Genomic DNA, 11,691 nt, shown 5'->3' with positions numbered 1-11,691 from the left:
CGTAGGATTATGTTGGAATGCAACAGGTAATAAATACCTTACCTTGTCCTCCTTATCTCAAGGTCGTAAAACATCCCCTGACATGTTTAGACTAGAGGACAAGGGCTTTAGCCGGCCTACCCATACCCCCACTCTGTTTCTCTTAATAAATATCCACGTGCAGGAAGGAGGGCAGATTTCATTCCTGAAGCGAGTGATCTCTCCACCTGCAGGTGTCTAAAAGAACTTGCCTTGTCTCCTGTGTGGTTCTTGCAAAATAAGTTGGAGTGAGCAAATCTCTAACAACTAGTACCAGAATCAGTCAGACCGGCGACAAAGCACCCGTGACGCAAAGACGAGTCCGATTCCAGGCTGAAGAGGAATGTTTGGCGACAATACGCTGGCAGAAATGGCGGGCTACCTCTTCGGGTTCCGTGTCTCGGGTTCTGTCGGTGTGAAAAGACAAGGACGATCCGTCCGAGTCCACCAACACGTCTTCGTCGTAGCCGTAAAATGTTTCGATGACCTGCAGGCGCGGAAGCAAACATCTCTCTGAACAAACTGAAGCGACACCTCACGATGAATCGACAAGAGGAACGATAGCGAGGAAAAGGCCATTTCATCTTGCGCAACACCAAGCAGCCGCAAACAAACAGACTCACCTTGCAGGACCACACGCTTTGTTCCTCCTCAGAGATTCTCGACGTCGGTATCGTAGCAGCAAATCTCTCTCCTGTCGACAAAAATAATCCGCCTTTGAGATTCTTTGGATGCAAAGGAGGGCTTCGCTACCCTGATGGCACGGTTCAAGTTGGCTCTCGCTGTCCTCAGTGTCTCCTTGTCGCCAGACTTGAAGGCAGAGTTCCGCGCTCATAGCGTTTGACGTACCTCCTCAGTCATCCAGGGTCGTTGGTTGCCCCGGGTGATGATATTCTTAGTGGTGCTGACGTCCTCGGTGCATTTGTTGATGTAGGCTGACACAGTCATGGCGCTCGTAGCGTTTGACGTACCTCATCAGTCATCCAGGGTCGTTGGTTGCCCCGGGTGATGATATTCTTAGTGGTGCTGACGTCCTCACTGCATTTGTTGATGTAGGCTGACACAGTCATGGCACACGCATGTCAAATCTACATCGGGAAAACTGGGTGGGAGGGAGGGAGGGAGGGAGGGAGGGAGGGAGGCAGGCAGGCAGGGAGGCAGGCAGGGAGGCAGGCAGGCAGGCAGGCAGGCAGGCAGGCAGGCAGGCAGGCAGGCAGGCAGGCAGGCAGGCAGGCAGGCAGGCAGGGAGGCAGGCAGTGTCTGTCTGTTGAGGTTTTCACCTTGTTCTTCTCCTGCTGAAGTTCTAACTGGACGTCCATCAGTTTGGCTCTCAGCTCGTCATTGGCGGCCTGAAGGGCGCCCGTTCACTCCGCCTTGGCTCGCCCTGCCGGAGCTCGTTTGGACATCTCTTACTCGAGTCTCGCCCGGTCGTCAGTCAGAGATCACAACATTTGTACCTGGAGAGCACAAACGCAGTGCTGTTTTCCACTGGCTTCGGACTCAACTTCAATCGGTACCGTAACTTACAACATCATAAACATAGATCTAGCTTGACTTATTCATTGAATAAATGCATTTAGTTCTTCAAAACTGCATCACGCAACATAGCGTGACCGAGACGGCCGTTATCCACCTGCGTGAAGTTATTTGGTGAAATGAATGAGATGTTTAAGACACCATCGTTCTGTCTCTATGTAGATGAAGGGAAATAATCGATTGCTGAAGGTCCAAAGGTGTTGTGATAAACAAATAAACATTTTAGTGATTAGTGACATATTTGTGATAAACATATTAGGCAGGATAATCACATATGTTAACTTGACTGCCCACACTGTATTTATTTATGGTTATTTGTTAAATCGAGTACTGTTAGACATGAAATAGGAAGTGTTTCACATAAATGGACGACGAAAGGGGTACTCACCATTGTAGCTCCTGCTGGTCAATGATACGAGCCTCTTCTTGCAGTGGAAAACATACAGCCAACAAACACCGTGGAACCTAAAGGAATGAAATTAAACATTAATATTTAGCCTCAACCAACATTCACAAACGTAAATCTTTTTAAACACAATGAGTTGTACTTACCGTGTACGCTCTAGACGGTCCACTTGCAAGCAGAAAATAAAGATATTTCTGTTGATAATCGTCGTGTTTGTATCAGTTGTCTCGCTCAAGGCCATTGCGCCCACAGATTTGAATTTTGGCGAGAGTTCAGCCTATTGACGTCATTTCCGCGGTGTAATACCCGCATATCTGAAACGGCAAAGTTAAGAGTAGAGTTAAAGTTTTTAATCAACGCAATAATTTACAACCGTTGACCAGTCGAAATAATTGTCGAAATTTGGCGTCTGTGGCTGGAAGCAGACGCCGAGTTCGACGTTCCTCCCAAACGCCACACTCCCTCGCTTTTCAGGGCTACACAAAAAAAACATATTTTTCAAAACAATGAGTTGTAATTACCTTGTACGCTCTAGACGGTCAAGTTGCAAGCTGAAAACAAAAATATTTGTCTTGTTAGTCGTCGTGTTACTAACCGCTGTGTCTTGTTTGCCAGCATTGCCGCTTTCCTACTTCCTGTTGCAAGTCACGCCCACGGATTATAATTTTGCCGTGAGTTCCGCCTATTGACATCATGTCCGCGTCACATGACTGCGACATAATATTATCTAAAACTGTTTGTGCGGTATTGTGTTGTTTTGTGCGGTATTGTGTTATTCTGTGCGGCGTCGTGTTGTTCTGTGCGGCGTCGTGTTGTTCAGTGCGGCATGGTGTTGTTCAGTGCGGCATGGTGTTGTTCAGTGCGGCATGGTGTTGTTCAGTGCGGCATAATGTTGTTCAGTGCGGCATGGTGTTGTTCAGTGCGGGATGGTGTTGTTCAGTGCAGGATGGTGTTGTTCAGTGCAGGATGGTGTTGTTCAGTGCGGCATAATGTTGTTCAGTGCGGCATGGTGTTGTTCAGTGCGGCATGGTGTTGTTCAGTGCGGCATAATGTTGTTCAGTGCGGCATAATGTTGTTCAGTGCGGCATGGTGTTGTCAGTGTGGCATGGTGTTGTTCATTGCGGCATGGTGTTGTTCAGTGCGGCATGGTGTTGTTCAGTGCGGCATGGTGTTGTTCAGTGCGGCATGGTGTTGTTCAGTGCGGCATGGTGTTATTCAGTGGGGCATGGTGTTGTTCAGTGCGTCATAGTGTTGTTTAGTGCGGGATGGTGTTGTTCAGTGCGGCATGGTGTTGTTCAGTGCGGCATGGTGTTTTTCAGTGCGGCATGGTGTGGTACAGTGCGGAATGGTGTTGTTCAGTGCGGCATGGTGTTGTTCAGTGCGGGATGGTGTTGTTCAGTGCGGGATGGTGTTGTTCAGTGCGGCGTGGTGTTGTTTAGTGCGGCATGGTGTTGTTTAGTGCGGGATCGTGTTGTTCAGTGCGGCATGGTGTTGTTCAGTGCGGCATGGTGTTGTTCAGTGCGGCATGGTGTTGTTCAGTGCGGCATGGTGTTGTTCAGTGCGGCATAATGTTGTTCAGTGCGGCATAATGTTGTTCAGTGCGGCATGGTGTTGTTCAGTGCGGGATGGTGTTGTTCAGTGCAGGATGGTGTTGTTCAGTGCGGCATGGTGTTGTTCAGTGCGGGATGGTGTCTTTCAGTGCGGCATGGTGTCGTTCAGTGCGGCATGGTGTTGTTCAGTGCGGCATGGTGTCGTTCAGTGCAGCATGGTGTCGTTCAGTGCGGCATGGTGTTGTTCAGTGCGGCATGGTGTTGTTCATTGCGGGATGGTGTTGTTCAGTGCGGCATGGTGTTGTTCAGTGCGGCATGGTGTTGTTCAGTGCGGTATCGTGTTGTTCAGTGTGGTATCATGTTGTTCAGTGCGGTATCGTGTTGTTCAGTGCTGTATCGTTGTGTTGTTCGTATTGTGTTGTGTTGTTCGTATTATGTTGTGTTGTTCGTATTGTGTTGTGTTGTTCATATTGCGTTGTTCGTATTGTGTTGAGCTGTTCGTATTGTGTTGTGTTGTTCGTATTGTGTTGCCTTTAACACTTAGCCTCTAACACTTAGCCTCTAACACTTAGCCTCTAGCACCTAGAAGGTAAATAAATAGGAAGGAAGGACTCACCGGTGACGTCTTTGCCCACGTCCAAGCGTTGTACTTTGTATTTTCATCCTTCTGACAGTGGAAAACATATAGCCAACAAACACCGTAGAACCTAAACGAATGAAAGAAAACTATCATTTGGCCACAACCAACATTCACAGATACAACACAATGTGACGTGCGGTGGTAGAGGTTAAAGGTTGAGTGAAGGGCCCTCGTTTTAAACAACTTTTTTGAAAAGGATTGGGAATAAGTAAGGCATATTTAATTTATTTAATGGGAAGTAGTAAGAGCTATTGAATTTAATCTATGTATTATATTCTATTGTATTGTATTCTGTTGTATTCTTTTGGATTGTATTCACACTAACCCCACTAAAACTTCAGCCCACAAAAACTTGCCTCTGGCGCCTAGCCTCTGGCACTTAGCCTCTAACACTTAGCCTTTAACATTTAGCCTTTAATACTTAGCCTAGAAGGTGAATAAATAGGGTTAAAGGTTGAGTGAAGGGCCCTCGTTTTAAACTACTTTTTTGAAAAGGAGTGGGAACAAGTAAGACGTATTTAATTTATTTAATGGGAAGTAGTAAGACTTATTAAATTTATTTAATCTACTTTTCTTCCCAGGCAAAATTTGATGTGCTGCAATTCCAAATTTCCAAAGTGAATGAAGGAATGAAGTCCTTTAAATTATGATTTTGTATAAATACTAGGCATAAACACAAAATCTACGGCACAAAATGGGCAGACTTTACTTGTTTGAAAAGGACTGGTTACAAGACAGACTTTTTTAATTTATTTAATGGGAAGAAGACTTATTTAGTTTAATTGATGTATTTTTGTTCCCTGGCAAAATTCGATTTGCTGCAATTCCAAATTTCCAAAGTGAATGAAGGAAAGAAGTCGTTTAAATTATGATTTTGTATAAATACTAGGCATAGACACAAAATCTACGGCACAAAATGGGCAGACTTTACTTGTTTGAAGAGGACTGGTTACAAGACAGACTTTTCTGATTTATTTAATGGGAATAAGACGTATTTAGTTTATTTAATCTATTTTTGTTCCATGGCAAAATTGGATTTGCTGAAATTGTATTTTGCCAAATCTTGACTTGAGACCTGATAGGAAGTATTAAACGCTTAGTTAAATCGATACAAGTTGGTAATAAGAGCGAGTAATGTTGGTTGGACCGATGAATGAAGGTTGAAAGCAATTTAAATTATGACTTTGTATAAATACTAGATATTAACAGAACATCTACTGCGCAAAATGGGCAGAGTTTACTTGTTAGATAAATTGTATATATATGTTATCATGCGTTCCCTAATGAGTACATATTAATAAAGTTATTGCGCAGAATGCTTGCTGTTTCTTCTTGCAGACATCACCCAGTCCACAACAAGTCAAACGATGCTGTCTGGAGCTTCCTGACCTTCTACAATCCAAGAAAGTTGTTGATGTCTGCACATGTCATTTTGTCTATGCACTCTTTTCACATGACTACTTTGTTTCCCATAACATTTTATCCTTGCACACTTTTCGTTTCTCATGGGATCCTGTCTGCGACTTCTAGTTTCACATAGAATCTCGTTTCTTCTCTCATGAGACAAAGCCCACACTTTCCCCCCCACCTATCAGGGGCTAGTCTCACATTGTAGGTAGGGCATTCCTGAATAAAAAGAGAGGAGTGTAAACAAGACCTTTAGTGTATTTTGGATTGCTGTAAGTCTGGATGCACTCCTCGCGAGAAAAGACTCAACATTCTGTCTCACTGGTTTGTCTGCTGATCCTTTTGCTGAATCTGAACCTAACATTACTTGTTTGAGAAGGAGTGGCTTATTCAAAACTAAGATTTATTTACCGTATTTGCCGGTGTACAGGTCGACTCGGTGTATAAGTCGACCCCCTAAAATTCGACGGAAATTTACGATTTTATGATATATCCTTTGTATAAGTCGAGCTCAATTGTTGCATTATATTAAACTTCAAAATTCAATATGCGAAATTTATTGACGAAATGTGTTCAAATTCCGGGAGGCCGTGCGCATGCGGCTGTTTATAAGCACCGTGCAGGAGATCGCGGCCGGCGAGCTCGCGCACGCCGCCCGGCACCAACGGGAGGTCGGAAATAGCTCCAAGCCGAGCGGATCGGCACTTTATAAGCACCGCGCAGGAGATCGCGGCCGGCGAGCTCGCGCACGCCGCCCGGCACCAACGGGAGGACGGAAATAGCTCCAAGCCGAGCGGATCGGCACTTTATAAGCACCGCGCAGGAGATCGCGGCCGGCGAGCTCGCGCACGCCGCCCGGCACCAACGGAAGGTCGGAAATAGCTCCAAGCCGAGCGGATCGGCACTTTATAAGCACCGCGCAGGAGATCGCGGCCGGCGAGCTCGCGCACGCCGCCCGGCACCAACGGGAGGTCGGAAATAGCTCCAAGCCGAGCGGATCGGCACTTTATAAGCACCGCGCAGGAGATCGCGGCCGGCGAGCTCGCGCACGCCGCCCGGCACCAACGGGAGGACGGAAATAGCTCCAAGCCGAGCGGATCGGCACTTTATAAGCACCGCGCAGGAGATCGCGGCCAGCGAGCTCGCGCACGCCGCCCGGCACCAACGGGAGGTCGGAAATAGCTCCAAGCCGAGCGGATCGGCACTTTATAAGCACCGCGCAGGAGATCGCGGCCGGCGAGCTCGCGCACGCCGCCCGGCACCAACGGGAGGTCGGAAATAGCTCCAAGCCGAGCGGATCGGCACTTTATAAGCACCGCGCAGGAGATCGCGGCCGGCGAGCTCGCGCACGCCGCCCGGCACCAACGGGAGGTCGGAAATAGCTCCAAGCCGAGCGGATCGGCACGTTATAAGCACCGCGCAGGAGATCGCGGCGCCTCATTGGACTTGCAGCGGGCCGCGCACTCGCGCACGCCGCACGGTTCAAATTTTCTAAGTGCAACGCACAATGAGATGCATGAGAAACGGCCTTGGTTACCATCACATTTGAAGCGATGAATACGAAGTTAAATTTTATGACTCGGTGTATAAGTCGAGGTCGATTTTTTTCGGTCGATTTTGGATCGAAAAAGGTCGACCAATACACCGGCAAATACGGTAATCTGTTTGTTCCCAGGCAAAATTGGATGTGATGCAATTCCAAATTTCACCACATGATGGTGCCCAATTTTGACTTCATAGGACATATTAAACACTTAGCTTGTTATTATGTTCAAGGTAATCAGATTTGTTTATTATTCTAATGGCCTTTTCAAAACTATTCTGGATTACTACTTTGGATCTATTCTACATTACTCGGCAACAACATACTCTGTAACAGATTAGGCAGTATAATCACATATGTTAACTTGAGAGTGCCCACACTCAATCTACTTATCGTGATGTGTTAAATCAATTACTGTTAGACATTATTTGTCTGATAATCTACCAAATCTTTGAATTGAAGAATTTGTGATTTAATTAATAGCTTGTTATTATGTTCAGGGTAATCAGACTTGTATATAATTCTAATGGCCTTCTTTTGAAAACTATTCTGAATTACAACTTTGGATCTTATATTACTTTGCAACAATATACTCGGTGACAGATTAGGCAGTATAATCACATATGTTAACTTCAGTGCCCACACTGTATTTATTTATGGTTATTTGTTAAATAAAGTACTGTTAGACATGAAATAGGAAGTGTTTAAGATAAATGTTATGGTTACTCACAATTGTAGCTCGCTCCTGGTCAATGATACGAGCCTCTTCTTGCAGTGGAAAACTTGCAGCCAACAAACACCGTGGAACCTAAAGGAATGAAATTAAACATTAACACTTCGCCTCGACCAATATTCACACGTACAACGCAACGCGGCTACACTTCTGCTAGGGTTAGCGCCTCAGCTACACGTTGCTATTACCGTGAACGCTAGCTACATCGACAACTTTAGTCAAACTACACAAACGTAAATCTCCTTAAACACAATGAGTGTTACTTACCGTGTACGCTCTAGACGGTCCAGTTGCAAGCAGAAAATAAAGATATTTCTGTTGATAATCGTCGTCGCTCAGTGGCTCACGGCCATCGCGCCAACAGATTTGAATTTTGGCGGAAGTTCCGCCAATTACGTCATATCCGCGGCACATGACTGCGACGTAATACCCGCTTATCTGAAACGGCAGTTAAAAGTAGAGTTACATCAAGTTTTCTTGGAACCTAAACGAATGAGAGAAAACTATCATTTGGCCACAACCAACATTCACAGATACAACACAATGTGACGTGCGGGGTTGAGGTTAAAGGTTGAGTGAAGGGCCCTCGTTTTAAACTACTTTTTTGAAAAGGAGTGGGAACAAGTAAGACGTATTTAATTTATTTAATGGGAAGTAGTAAGACTTATTAAATTTATTTAATCTACTTTTCTTCCCAGGCAAAATTTGATGTGCTGCAATTCCAAATTTCCAAAGTGAATGAAGGAATGAAGTCCTTTAAATTATGATTTTGTATAAATACTAGGCATAAACACAAAATCTACGGCACAAAATGGGCAGACTTTACTTGTTTGAAAAGGACTGGTTACAAGACATACTTTTTTAATTTATTTAATGGGAAGAAGACTTATTTAGTTGAATTGATCTATTTTTGTTCCCTGGCAAAATTCGATTTGCTGCAATTCCAAATTTCCAAAGTGAATGAAGGAAAGAAGTCGTTTAAATTATGATTTTGTATAAATACTAGGCATAGACACAAAATCTACGGCACAAAATGGGCAGACTTTACTTGTTTGAAGAGGACTGGTTACAAGACAAACTTTTCTGATTTATTTAATGGGAAGAAGACTTATTTAGTTTATTTAATCTATTTTTGTTCCCTGGCAAAATTGGATTTGCTGAAATTGTATTTTGCCAAATCTTGACTTGAGACCTGATAGGAAGTATTAAACGCTTAGTTAAATCAATACAAATTGGTAATAAGAGTGAGTAATGTTGGTTGAACCGATGAATGAAGGTTGAAAGCAATTTAAATTATGACTTTGTATAAATACTAGATATTAACAGAACATATACTGCGCAAAATGGGCAGAGTTTACTTGTTTGAGAAGGAGTGGCTTATTCAAAACTAAGATTTATTTAATCAGTTTGTTCCCAGGCAAAATTGGATGTGATGCAATTCCAAATTTCACCACATGATGGTGCCCAATTTTGACTTCATAGGACATATAAAACACTTAGCTTGTTACTATGTTCAAGGTAATCAGATTTGTTTATTATTCTAATGGCCTTTTCAAAACTATTCTGGATTACTACTTTGGATCTATTCTACATTACTCGGCAACAACATACTCTGTAACAGATTAGGCAGTATAATCACATATGTTAACTTGAGAGTGCCCACACTCAATCTACTTATCGTGATGTGTTAAATCAATTACTGTTAGACATTATTTGTCTGATAATCTACCAAATCTTTGAATTGAAGAATTTGTGATTTAATTAATAGCTTGTTATTATGTTCAGGGTAATCAGACTTGTATATAATTCTAATGGCCTTCTTTTGAAAACTATTCTGAATTACAACTTTGGATCTTATATTACTTTGCAACAATATACTCGGTGACAGATTAGGCAGTATAATCACATATGTTAACTTCAGTGCCCACACTGTATTTATTTATGGTTATTTGTTAAATCAAGTACTGTTAGACATGAAATAAGAAGTGTTTAAGATAAATGTTATGGTTACTCACAATTGTAGCTCGCTCCTGGTCAATGATACGAGCCTCTTCTTGCAGTGGAAAACTTGCAGCCAACAAACACCGTGGAACCTAAAGGAATGAAATTAAACATTAACACTTCGCCTCGACCAATATTCACACGTACAACGCAACGCGGCTACACTTCTGCTAGGGTTAGCGCCTCAGCTACACGTTGCTATTACCGTGAACGCTAGCTACATCGACAACTTTAGTCAAACTACACAAACGTAAATCTCCTTAAACACAATGAGTGTTACTTACCGTGTACGCTCTAGACGGTCCAGTTGCAAGCAGAAAATAAAGATATTTCTGTTGATAATCGTCGTCGCTCAGTGGCTCACGGCCATCGCGCCAACAGATTTGAATTTTGGCGGAAGTTCCGCCAATTACGTCATATCCGCGGCACATGACTGCGACGTAATACCCGCTTATCTGAAACGGCAGTTAAAAGTAGAGTTACATCAAGTTTTCTTGGAACCTAAACGAATGAAAGAAAACTATCATTTGGCCACAACCAACATTCACAGATACAACACAATGTGACGTGCGGGGTTGAGGTTAAAGGTTGAGTGAAGGGCCCTCGTTTTAAACTACTTTTTTGAAAAGGAGTGGGAACAAGTAAGACGTATTTAATTTATTTAATGGGAAGTAGTAAGACTTATTAAATTTATTTAATCTACTTTTCTTCCCAGGCAAAATTTGATGTGCTGCAATTCCAAATTTCCAAAGTGAATGAAGGAATGAAGTCCTTTAAATTATGATTTTGTATAAATACTAGGCATAAACACAAAATCTACGGCACAAAATGGGCAGACTTTACTTGTTTGAAAAGGACTGGTTACAAGACATACTTTTTTAATTTATTTAATGGGAAGAAGACTTATTTAGTTGAATTGATCTATTTTTGTTCCCTGGCAAAATTCGATTTGCTGCAATTCCAAATTTCCAAAGTGAATGAAGGAAAGAAGTCGTTTAAATTATGATTTTGTATAAATACTAGGCATAGACACAAAATCTACGGCACAAAATGGGCAGACTTTACTTGTTTGAAGAGGACTGGTTACAAGACAAACTTTTCTGATTTATTTAATGGGAAGAAGACTTATTTAGTTTATTTAATCTATTTTTGTTCCCTGGCAAAATTGGATTTGCTGAAATTGTATTTTGCCAAATCTTGACTTGAGACCTGATAGGAAGTATTAAACGCTTAGTTAAATCAATACAAATTGGTAATAAGAGTGAGTAATGTTGGTTGAACCGATGAATCAAGGTTGAAAGCAATTTAAATTATGACTTTGTATAAATACTAGATATTAACAGAACATCTACTGCGCAAAATGGGCAGAGTTTACTTGTTTGAGAAGGAGTGGCTTATTCAAAACTAAGATTTATTTAATCAGTTTGTTCCCAGGCAAAATTGGATGTGATGCAATTCCAAATTTCACCACATGATGGTGCCCAATTTTGACTTCATAGGACATATAAAACACTTAGCTTGTTACTATGTTCAAGGTAATCAGATTTGTTTATTATTCTAATGGCCTTTTCAAAACTATTCTGGATTACTACTTTGGATCTATTCTACATTACTCGGCAACAACATACTCTGTAACAGATTAGGCAGTATAATCACATATGTTAACTTGAGAGTGCCCACACTCAATCTACTTATCGTGATGTGTTAAATCAATTACTGTTAGACATTATTTGTCTGATAATCTACCAAATCTTTGAATTGAAGAATTTGTGATTTAATTAATAGCTTGTTATTATGTTCAGGGTAATCAGACTTGTATATAATTCTAATGGCCTTCTTTTGAAAACTATTCTGAAT

At 42.4% G+C, this 11,691-nt stretch overlaps 1 long non-coding RNA gene across 1 annotated transcript; it reads right to left on the bottom strand.

The window, feature by feature from the left end:
* Nucleotides 1-2,124: 2,124 nt before the first annotated feature.
* Nucleotides 2,125-4,210, bottom strand: LOC125973228 (uncharacterized). The gene is made up of 3 exons (XR_007483091.2): nucleotides 4,127-4,210; nucleotides 2,482-2,511; nucleotides 2,125-2,274 (listed from the first exon to the last, which is right to left on the bottom strand). It is a non-coding gene; the product is annotated as an uncharacterized lncRNA (long non-coding RNA).
* Nucleotides 4,211-11,691: the final 7,481 nt, after the last annotated feature.

The sequence above is a fragment of the Syngnathus scovelli genome, chromosome 8 (genome assembly GCF_024217435.2).
Source record: "Syngnathus scovelli strain Florida chromosome 8, RoL_Ssco_1.2, whole genome shotgun sequence".
Taxonomy (NCBI): domain Eukaryota; kingdom Metazoa; phylum Chordata; class Actinopteri; order Syngnathiformes; family Syngnathidae; genus Syngnathus; species Syngnathus scovelli.
The sequence above is the reverse complement of the archived record's forward strand: the minus strand, read 5'-3'. Positions and strand labels throughout refer to the sequence as shown.